The following is an 11,780-nucleotide window of genomic DNA, read 5'->3' as shown; positions in this document are numbered from 1 at the left end:
GGAAGGAGAGGGGAAAGAGGAAGGAACCGAATTCCGTCCTGAATTAGGGCCCATGAGGAGCCACACTTGGCTGGAATCAGGAGATCGGGCCCCAGCCCTAATCCTCCACAGTGTGAACTCAGTCTGTTCCCCTGTAAAGTGGGGGTGATCACCCTGTCCACTTGCCTCCCAGGAACATCATGAGGGGCTGTGGGTGGAAACTGGCCCGTGTCCCACCCCAATCCCTGGGGGGCAGTGGCTGAGACTTGGGGGTGCCTTCTGGGGAGAGGGGCTCAGCTGGACGCTGGAGTCTCCTATGGCCACCACACCACTGGGGCAGGCTGGGGCCACTCTTCTTTCTGGGGGCCCAGAGCCCAAGGACTACAGAAGGTTCCAAGGCCTGGGCTGTTGTCCCAACTGCCCTGTGCCCCTCACCTCCAAGGTCACAGATGGATTCACGGGCCTCACTGTGTTGGGTCCTCTCCCCTCCCTGCCCCTATTTACCTCCTCCAGGCAGCCCCCCAGTCCTTCTCTCTCCCAGGGACCCTGCTAGCCTCAGCTCTGCACTCCCCACAGAAGGGCACCCCAGAGGGGGGTCACCACGCCTTTCCAGGGACGATTCTCTCACTCACCAGGAGCTCCACAGGGCCTGCTTCTGCAGAACGCTGGAGCCCAGGGCCCCACAATATGTTAGCTACCCCCTTTCCACCTTAGATGGCTGTGATTCCAGAAGGGGCAGTATTTGCTCAAGGACACAGATATGGGGCTCTTCAGACAGGCAGATGGAGAGCTCCTTCCAGTTTGTAGACAAAAATAGCCATGCAGGTACCAAGTCTGTCCCCGAATCAGCACAGGCTGCTCCTGGCCAGGCTGCAATCCCCCTCTATGAGTAGGAAACTTCTGGGGGACTTTAATCCCTGGGTGCCTGACAGCTGCTGACCACAGGGCTCCCGGATGCCCCCTCCACAGAATTCAGCCTCCTCCCTGCTCCTCATGGTCCTCGGCCTCATCCACCAAGACCAGACTCGCCTCACAGCTGTTGAGTGTTCCGGGGCATAGACCCGACCTTAATGCCTTTGCCATCTCCTGCCCCTCCCCAGGACCTAGTGCAGGTTCTCAATAAATGGAGCTCAACTGAGTGAATCAGGAAACAACACCGCAGGTGGTAGATTTCACACGTCCCTGTCCCCAGTGGAAATCCTGGTCTTCATCTGCCTCACCCCTCCCCAATTCCACCTGCAGGCGACCTTGGACTTCTGGATCCTGCCTTGGGGGTGGGGGGCTCCGTGTCCTGTGGCCTTCTACCCTCTGCCTCTAGCTGGTATATAATCAAGTCTCAGCCTGGGTCCCTTTGTAGGAGCAGAAATTGCTATAGGAGTTCCAGCACCGCACCTTTGCACCTCACCACCCAGAAGGAAAGAGCCTCACACCCCCCAACCCATCAATCAGTGTCCCAGGTCAGAAGCCCACCAGGACCCCCGCCTGGCCAGAAGCACACCTGGGAAGGTGCTGCTGCAGGGCGGGGGGCGGGGAGCGGAGCTGGGGGCAGCCACAGTCCTCCCTACAGGTGGCTCTCTGAGCTCACTCAGCCCTGTTCCCTTGGGCAGCGGGGGGGGGGGGGGGGGGCGGGTTGCAGTGAGGCACCTCCAAGCCCAGACTGTCCGTGACAACACTGGTCTGGCTCACCCAATCGGGTTGTTAAAGCCCCTGGGGCCCGTGTCCCACCCTCTGAGCTGGCTTCCTCCTTCCCCCCCCCCCCCCCCCCGGCTCCCAGCTGCCCGTCAGGCCTGTCTACATAGGAAGTGCAATTATCAACATTGTTCACACTGGTTTCTTCTCTTAGTAGATGTCCTGGTCCCCGTATGATCTGGTGGATTCACAATCATGTTTGGAAGAAGAGGGTCACTTACCTCCTCCCGCCAGAATCACCTCTGTGTTGGCCCAGCCTGAGGCCACATGACTCCAGAAATGCTTAGGAGAAAGGGGACCGGGGGCAGGAGGCCAGCCAAAGATGGGCTTCGAGGGTCACCTTGGGAGCAGCGGACTCCCAGCCCACCCAGGCAGCCATGGCGCCGTCCCCTGTGCGGAGGTAAAGGCCAGGCCTGGGGAGACCCGCAAGCCAGGCAGACCCAGGCCCACCCGCCCCCAGGGAAGGCTGTCAGCCCTGCCTGCATTCGGAGCCCTAGGATGAGTTCTGCCAGGCTCTGCTCAGCTCTGCGGGGTAGAAGGGGGGAGGAGGAAGAAAATGCACAAATGCATATATCATCACAACAGGCTGAAAAGGAAAAATCCCAGCCCTCAGAGTATCTGGGGGTGAGCCTGCCTCGGCTGGGCTGTGCCTGGGTCCCTATCCACTTCCAGCACACAGAAGCTCCGCACAGACAACCCATGTCCTATGTGTTCACACCTTTCTCCATGAGCACCATCCCACTTTACAGATGGAGAAACTGAGGCCAGGAGAGGGGAGACGAGTCACTGACCAAAGTCGAGGGCCCACCTCCATGCTTCAGGAAGATTAAAGCATTCCCCCATGTTCTCAGTTCCAGAGGCGAGATTCAGGAAGAGATTTGTCTTGCGGAAATTTTCATCTATTGATTCCTTCTAGAAGCTGCTGATCCATCAGACATAAATCTCATTCTCCTTTTGCAGGACTACACATCGACTCCACCTTGTTCCAAACGCTGTGAGTTCCTTCTGCCGCACTCATTAGCTCTAAGTCGGGAACCCGTCAGAGTATGTTTGCCGAAGCTGCTGTGACAGATGGCCACAAACGGGGCGACCAAAACAACAGCAGGCTGTTACCTCACGGCTCTGGAGGCCAGAAGTCAGAGACTAAGGTGCGGGCAGGGCTGGTTCCCTCTGCGTGAGGAGCGTCCAGGCCCGTCCAGCTCCTGGTGGTGGCACCAGGAAGAAGGCTGCTTGCCTTGAAGACACAGCAGTCCAGCCCCTCTCCTCGTCACATGGCCTTCCATGGGCCTGTGTCATAAATCTCCCTCTCCTTTCTAAGGACACCTATCGTTGGATGTAGCACCCCTCCTAAATCCAGGATGACCTCAGCCCGATATCCTTAATTACACCTGCAGAGTCCCTGTTTCCCAATGAGGGCACGCTCCTGGGTACAAGGGCTCAGGACAGGGACACATCTGGGAGCCCCACTACGGTCAGCCCATCTCCAGGAAGCAGATTGCTGATGCTCCATTCTACAGATGAGGCAACTCAAGTGCGGAAGGGGTCTCAGTGTGGATCCGTCCTAGGACCTCGGGGGGAAGGGCATGCCCCGTGCCCGGCTTGTCCTGGCGGATGCTGCGTTGGGGACAGCCAATACGGATCAGATGCTGCCTCGCCTGCTCCCGGAAGGTGAGCCAAGGGCCGCTTTTCCTGTGTTGGCAATGCGCGTGGAGGAAACTCCTAAGAGAAACAGGGAGTAGAATGGCAGGTGCTAGGGGCTGGGGTGGGGGACTTACTCAGAAAATGTTCACTGGCCGGGACTTTCGAACAGGCGAAGAAGCTCACCTGCCAAAGGCCAGCCGGAACGTCATTCTGTGAGGCTGAGCCCATGCCACCAGCACAGTGCTGGCTTCTGTGAGGGCTCTTTGTCTGGGTCACACTCGCCCAGCCCCCACTCCGGCCGCGGAGACCTCTGGGGCCTGTGCCCCCTGCAGCAGCCCTGCCCAGTGGGAAACTAACGTGAGCCATAATGTCATTTAAAATGGTCTGGCAGCCACAGTAAAAAAGGTACAGAGAAGCAAGTGAAATTAACTTCAGAAATACATATACACATGTTGTTGCTGTTTCTTCAGCAAATTTTATCAGATTTTTTTTTTTTTTAAGTAGGCTCCATGCCCAGCATGGAGCCAAACACGAGGCTTGAATTCACAACCCTGAGATCAAGACCCGAGCTGAGATCAAGAGTCGGCCACCTAACCGACTGAGCCACCCAGGGGGCCCCCTGCCCTTTTAAAGTCAGCTCTATGCCCACATGGGGCTCGAACTCATAGCCCCGAGATCTAGTCGCGTGCTCTGCCAACTGAGCCAGCCGGGCACCCCAGAGCCTTGATTCCAAGCTGCAGCTGGATGGAGAGGCCTGGCCAGGGGCCCTGTGCTCTGTGGAGAGGCCCCCAGGACACCTCCAGGGATTCTGAGGATGCCCCGAATCCAGTAAATAAAGCTCTGAGAACCACGCCTGGCAGATATCAACACTTGCTTCCTGGTACCATTATTTGGTAAAAGGGCCAGGGGCACAACTGCATTCATTGAGCACATCTAATGGCCAAGGTCCACTGCACCAGGCAGCTTGGTGAGGCCCGGGTGGGGGTGGGGAAGACAGAGACGAAGACGGACACAGCTCTGCCCCCACAGGGGCCGTGTCCTTCGGGCTGGGCACCTCCATGACCAGATGCTCAGATTCTGGAGGTTGCAGCCAGAGGCAGCAGGAGCCTGTGCTGACAGGAGGTCCCATTCCGTCCACGCTGCAGGAGCTGGTCTGTGCAGGTGGCTCTGAGAGGTGCCCTGCCATGTTCCTGCCAGCGAGGACCCCGACCACCACAGCCAGGCTTGCAGAGGCACTGAGGACATCCTGGGGTGCCGCTTTCTTTCTAAAATAAAAATCTTGGGGCACCTGGGTGGCTCAGTCGGTTGAGCGTCTGACTCTTGGTTTCAGCTCAGGTCACGATCTCATGGGTCCTAGGATGGAGACCCAGGTCGGGCTCTGCACTTAGCGGAGTCTGATGGAGATTCTCCCTCTCCCCCTCCCCCTGCACGCACTCTCGCTCTCGCTCTCTCAATATTTACTTACTGTGGGAGAGAAAGAGAGAGAGTTCTGAGGGAGAGTGTGAGCAGGGCAGGAGCAGAGGAGAGGGAGATAGTCTCCAGCAGACCCCCTGCTGAGCTCGCAGCCTGACAGGGGGCTTGATCCCAGGACTCTGTGACCATGACCTGAGCCAAAATCAAGAGTCGGCCACTTAACCAACTGAGCCACCCAGGCATCCTAAATAAAATCCTATAAATAAATATATATACATAAATAAAATAAAATAAAAATTTTGTTTGCCCTCTGGTTTTCCTGGCAAATGGATTAACCTTTCACAAACCAGTGCCCACTGTCTACAGCTCTGGCCCCGTGTTCATCTTTCCCCTCTGCCCCAAACCGTGGATCTGTTTTGATGGCAAACTCATCTTTGGGTGTGTGTTGGGGTGGGGGCAGGGCTTACAACCCCCCAATATCTAGATAGAAACCACGTCTGGAAATCTCCTGACCTCATCCATCCCTCTCATCCCCTCCTCTGGGGGTTCTTCCTGTACTTTTCCACCCCAGGACCGACTCTGGACAAAGTGGACAATCATCACTGCAAATCAATAGCCGAGTAGCTACAAATGCAGCTTGAAACAGCCTGAACATTTTTGGAAGATTGATCAATTCATTTTCCACGGCATGAAAGGAAAGAAATGACCTTCCTGGAAGACTGTCTGAGAAGGGGCATTGCCCAGCAGGGAGGGTGGCTGTCCCCACCACGTGGGCGATCTCATCCACTGCTCCGCTCCCAGTGCCGAGCACGGGGCCCAGCATGCAGGAGGTGCTCTTGAGCATTTGCTGAATAAATGAGGAAGCGAAGACCGTGCCGTCCTCACAGAACCCGGAGCGGAACGTCTGAGGCTCGGGGGTTCAGGAGCCAGAGCAGACACTGGGGTTGGTTTACCCGTAGACAAACCTGTCTGCACTTGCTAGAGCACGGGTGAACTGAGGACATCATGCTAAGTGAAATAAGCCAGCCCTGAAAGAACAAATACTGGGGGCGCCTGGCTGGCTCAGTCAGAAGAGCATGCAACTCTTGATCTCAGGGTCACGAGTTCAAGCCCCGCGTTGGGAGTAGAGCTTACTTAAAAAAAAAAGAAAAGAACAAATACTGTGTGATTCCACTCACATGAGGTCCCTAGCGTGTTCAAATTCAGAGAGAGAGAAAGTGGAAGAGTGGGCGCCAGGGGCTGGGGAGGGGAGTCTCAGCTCAGGGACGGACAGTGGTGGCGGCTGCGCGGAAGTGTGAATGTGCTTCGTACCACCGACTGCACTGCTGAGAGGGGGTCTCATGGGACTTGCACGGCCCCACGGGCTCGGCCGCCCAGTGGGGGGACTGTGGCCATGACACGAACCCGCAGTTCCCAGTGGGTCCCCCGTCACGTGAGCTTTGTGAGCGAGAACCCCCAGCCTGCCCTTTGGGGAAACTGATGCTCCATAAAGGAAGCCATTCCTTGTAGTCCACACCTTCCCACACTGGCTCTACTTCCTAACCAGAGACCTTGTTAAGAGGGTCAGCAGAACATGGCTAATCGTGTTTTACTTTTGTTTTTAAAAACAGAAAAAAGCAGGGATGCCTGGCTGGCTCAGTCGGTAGAGCATGTGACTCTGGATCTCGGGGTTGTGAATTTGGGCCCCACGTTGGGTGTAGAGATTACTTAAACATAAAATCATAAAAAAAAAAAAAAAAGTCGCCAGGGGCGCCTGGCTGGCTCAGTCGGTTGGGCGTCTGCCTTTGGCTCAGGTCATGATCCCAGGGTCCTGGGATCGAGCCCTGCATCGGGCTCCCTGCTCCGCGGTCTGCTTCTCCCTCTGCCTCTGCTCCGCCCCATGCTCATGCTCTCTCTCTTTCAAATAAATAAATAAAATCTTAAAAAAAAAAAAAAAAAAACAGAAAAAAGCAACGCTGACGGGAAAAAAATCATCGAACACAAAACATTATCATACAATCTCCCCCAAGTTTTGTTATTTCCCCATTAATCCGAAGTCTGAAAAAGTCTTTGGAAACGTATAGAACAGAGGGCTATTGTGCGGGACCCTTGGGGTTCTCTGCTCTCCGCCTCCTCTGGTGGAAGGCTCCCCCACAAAGACAGCCGCTGCCCCTCCAAGGAATAGTCTAAAGGGCCGGCCAGAAAAAGGGCTCATCAAAGCTGCGCCCTGGGAGGGCCAGAGGCGTAGAACCCACGAAGCCAAAGCCAGTCAAGCCCGATGCGCGAGCACAAGGCTTCTCTGCAACCAACATGCGGTTTTAAGGAGCTGGGTGTGATGTCACCAGCACAGTGTGAGCGTGGGGACACTCAGGGACGGACTAGCAGGAGAGCCCTGCCATACTCCGATACTCCGTGGAGGATTCCTGAAGATCCGCTGGGCGCGGGCAGCTCGGGGACATGCAGGGGACCCACGGCGTTTCCTGCTTGAACTCTGGACTGGTGCCAGGGCTCCCGACTCATGACAGGGGCTGGCCTTCCCCCTTCCCCGCTCAGGAAGCAGCCCCTCTGCACAGCTCTACCGTCACTGTAGGGGGAGCATTTGCGAGAAGCCTGCTGAACGCCAGACACGTACCCACACGCCTGTCAAGCCTGCCAGCCGCTCGGCCAGCCGCGATTTCTCACAACCCAGGGCCGCCGCCTGCCGACGGGCCCTGAGGCGGACCGGCTGCTCTGGAAGGCTGCTTGGGTGCCGTTGTCATAGACACTTCACCGTACCTCCCAGAGGCTGGCGCTTCCGATACAGGACTACAGCCGAACAAGGAACAACACCGCGGTCAGGCCTCCTGCTGTCAGTGACCCGAGTCCCCGCGTGTCTAATGGCTACACCTGGATTTTCTCTTCTTGGGGAAACATGAGCAAATAAGAAACCAATGTCGGGGTGCCAGCCTGGCTCAGTCGGTAGAGCATGCAACTCTGATCTTTGGGTTTTAAGTGTGAGCCCCATGTTGGGTGTAGAGTGTACCCAAAAATAAAATCTAGGGGCATGTGGGTGGCTCAGTTGGTTAGGCGTCCGACTCTTGATTTCTGCTCAGGTCATGATCTCAGGGTCGTGAGATTGAGCCCCACATCGGGCTCTGTGCTGGGCATGGAACCTGCTTGGGATTCTCTCTCCCTCCCCTTTGCCCCCCCGCCATGTTCTCTCTAAAAAGAATCAATCCAATCCAATCAAAAACAAAAATAAAAAAAAAACTCCACAACATCTACAAACAGCACCTAGCACAAAGAAGAGGAGAAACTCAATTTTACTTTACTTTTTATCTCAGAAAACAGAAATATTAATTTTTAAAAAGATTTTATTTATTTGTCAGAGACAGAGTAAATCGGGGGGGGGCGGCAGGCAGAGGGAGAAGCAGACTCCCCGCTAAGCAAGGAGCCCGATGCAGGATTCAATCCCAGGACCCTGAGATCATGACCTGAGCTGAAGGCAGACGCTTACCCGCCCGAGCCACCCAGGTATCCCCAGAAACATTAAATTTATCAGAGACACTTTCAGGGAAAAGCAGTATAAAAAACATCACTGAGATAATCTTTATTTTATAATTATTTAAAGCCCACAAAAATACTTTACTTGAATATGGCTAGGGTAGAAAATTATCTTAGGGGACACCTGGGTGGCTCAGTTGGTTAAGCATCTGCCTTCAGCTCAGGTCATGATCCTGGAGTCCTGGGATCGAGCCCCACATGGGCTCCCTGCTCCGCGGGGAGCCTGCTTCTCCCTCTGCCGCTCCCCCTGCTTGTGCTCTCTCTCTGTCATATAAATAAATAAAATCTTAAAAAAAAAAAGAAAGACAATCTTAAAACCACCTAATATTTTTTTAACTGAACATACATATTTTAGGTTCAAAATCACCTTAATAATGAAACATTTGCATTTATTCCTGACCTAAAGTAAAGTTTACCACAATCATTTAAACTTAGATCTGTCTAAGATCCAAGAAAGAAGAAATGAGCACCGTCGTTTCTTGTTAATTCACTCAGAGCATTGAAGCAAAGCACCTCGCAACAGTTAACAATACAAGTCACGTTAAACGTTTTGGCATTAAATGGGATTGTCGCCACAGGACAGTGTGCGGGTTCCTGGGAGTGCGGCTGTTAGGTCCCGAGTCACTGGGACTCCCCTGCCAGCACTCAGTGCCTCCCTACCATGTAATTTAATCAAGTGGAAACAATTTAAGAGAACTTCTTGGGACTGTGGAAATGGACCTGTGGGTGCTTGTCGCTCAGTTCTTAACCTGCAGCCCGCCTGCGCCCCCAGAGCCTCTGCCATCCCATCCCAGAGCCGTGGAGGTGCAGCAAGCTTACGCCACCTCCCAGCCCAGGGCGCTGCTCCCACTGGCAACAGAAGCTTCTACAATTTTTACTTTTTTTTTAAGATTTTATTTTTAATCTCTACACCTGATGTGGGGCTTGAACTCATGACCCCAAGATCAAGAGCTGCACGCTCCACTGACTGAGCCAGCCAGACGCCCCTATAATTTTTACTTTATACTCAAAGAAAGAACCATTTATGCTTTCCTTCGTCTGCACACAGAACATGTTTGCTTTTTGCTCATCTTTTCAAGTCACTCTTAAAAGCAAGCATCCTTGGAACTATGACAGCGTCCCGTGGCCTCCGAGCTGAGGGGTCCCGGTGGGGAGAGGACCTGGAGTCTCTGCACGGCACTCTGTCACCCCGGTCACTCTGCCTGCCCTGTGCCTGCCCAAGGCCCGGCGCACCGTTGGAAGGCGGCTGCTGGCCCAAGAGATCCGTGCCCCCGACCGACACCAGGGGCGTTGCACTCCCCCACTGCAGAGGTCTGGGTGATCTGTTTCTGGAGATCTTTGGCTGCTGCTTTTTTTTTTTTTTTTTTAAGATTTTATTTATTCATTTGACAGAGAGAGACACAGCGAGAGAGGGAACACAAGCAGGGGGAGTGGGAGAGGGAGAAGCAGGCTTCCCGCTGAGCAGGGAGCCCAATGCGGGGCTCAATCCCAGGACCCTGGGATCATGACCCAAGCCGAAGGCAGATGCCCAACGACTGAGCCACCCAGGCACCCCGCCTGCTTTTTGTTTTAAGTTTTTTTTTTTTTTTAATAATCTCTACGAACCCAGCGTGGGGCTTGAACTCACAACCCTGAGATCAAGAGTCACATGCTCTTCCGACTAAGTCAGCCAGGTGCCCCTGGAGACCTCTGGCTTCTAATGGTCACCTACCCCCTGCCTGTGACCAGAGCTCATTTGAGTAAGTTTCTGTTCCTTGAAATCTCAAGACGCTTGCCTCTAGGAGCCATGAGGATGTCAGGAGGTCAGTTATGGAGACTGGCAAGGAGAGCAACAGTTGGTGAAAACTCTTACACAGCGTGAATACTGACACTGGGTCACTAAGCCACCAGCTGAAGGGCAGAATCCATCGGCTCAAGGGTCCAGGGAACAAGCTTTCTGGAACACCAGGCTAACAAGAACTCTGAGACAACAGGATCTCAACATCGCACAGTGTGATTCAGGATACACCTGTGTCTGAAAAGGCCTTTTGCCAACAGCACACACGTATGGTTGTTCAACAGTCCCACCGGTTACAACATACATCAGCTTTTCAAACCGTCTCTCTCCCTTCACAGAGTCACATACCACACAATGTGTCTTTAACAGTTTGTGATGATGCACTCACACACACACCTTTACCACCCACTGGAACTCACCTTCCTGAAAAACCAATTTTCTTTCAGATGGTCCACTTGTCTTTTTTTTTTTTAAGATTTATTTATTTCTTTGAGACAGAGAAGCAGACTCCCCGCTGAGCACAGAGCCTGATATGGGGCTCAATCCTGAGCTGAAACCAAGAGTTGGATGCCCAACTGACTGAGCCCCCCAAGCGCCCAGGTGGTCCCCTTGTCTTTTGCTGTTACTATGTAAAGTCATCTTCAGAGTCCTTAAGAATTGATGTGCAAAAAGAAGTAGAAACAATACCACTGCAAGTTGCTATTTATTCCAATGTGATACCATCCCAGACAAAGATAATCTTCAAATAACCTTCAAGTCAGTCAGTGAAGTTGATGGGATAAAGGAAGAATTAAAACCTTGCATGGGACACCTGGGTGGCTCAGTTGTTAAGCGTCTGCCTTCAGCTCAGGTCATGATCCCAGGGTCCTGGGATCGAGCCCCACATCGGGTTCCCTGCTTGGCGGGAGGCCTGCTTCTCCCTCTCTCACTCCCCCTGCTTGTGTTCCTGCTCTCACTGTGTCTCTCTGTCAAATAAATAAAAATCTTTAAAAAAAGGCTCGCTCCCTGCTGGTTCTCCCTTTCCCTCATTTCTCTGAGGATGCACACAGTGCCACACACTCTGGTGACAGGTTGAGAATCTGAGTTCAGCAGGAGTATGCTGTGAATAAACGATACAGTGTTATTTCTATCCAACTCCATGTTCCACGCTGGTTGGTGCACGTCCCCCACCCTCTGGGGACCTGGGTTAACAGCATGGGGTACATTCCTGGGGAGACAAGGCATTTGGCGGGGTGCAGCACGATGGCCCTCCTGGGCAGATGCGAGGCTGGTGAGATTCTCACACGCACCCCCATTCATCCGCCAGCCCTTGAAAGCCTCCATGGAAGGGGGGTGGTGACATGCTTCCTCTGGCTTCTGAGTTTTCTCCTTGGAAATCATCTTTGCTCCCAGCAGCTTAGAAGACGCAGAAGAAATCTGGGCTTATGACTGGATTATCATGCCTCGCTCTGTAATAGAAACTGTTTGCCAAGTAGCTTTTGGTTAATTCCACATAGCTCATGGGTCCGCAGAGCACACGCCTGCTAACAAGGCCTGGCTCCGAAGGCCGATTCCCTGCTGTCGAGGCAGGTATCTTCCTCTCCCACAGGCCAGGACGCCCCCACATCACAGGGCTGCACAGGTGCAAGCGCCCCAGGACAGCTGGCGGCTCTTCAGGGCGTGGACCGGGGCCTCCAGCACCTCCTGGCCCGCTGGTCACGTGCGAGCACGGTACACACGACCGCAGCCGGCTCCCAAATTACTCCCATCAGTGGAGTCA

This window comes from Phoca vitulina, unplaced genomic scaffold (genome assembly GCF_004348235.1).
Source record: "Phoca vitulina isolate PV1807 unplaced genomic scaffold, GSC_HSeal_1.0 scaffold7, whole genome shotgun sequence".
NCBI lineage: Eukaryota > Metazoa > Chordata > Mammalia > Carnivora > Phocidae > Phoca > Phoca vitulina.
Note: the sequence above shows the minus strand (reverse complement) of the source record.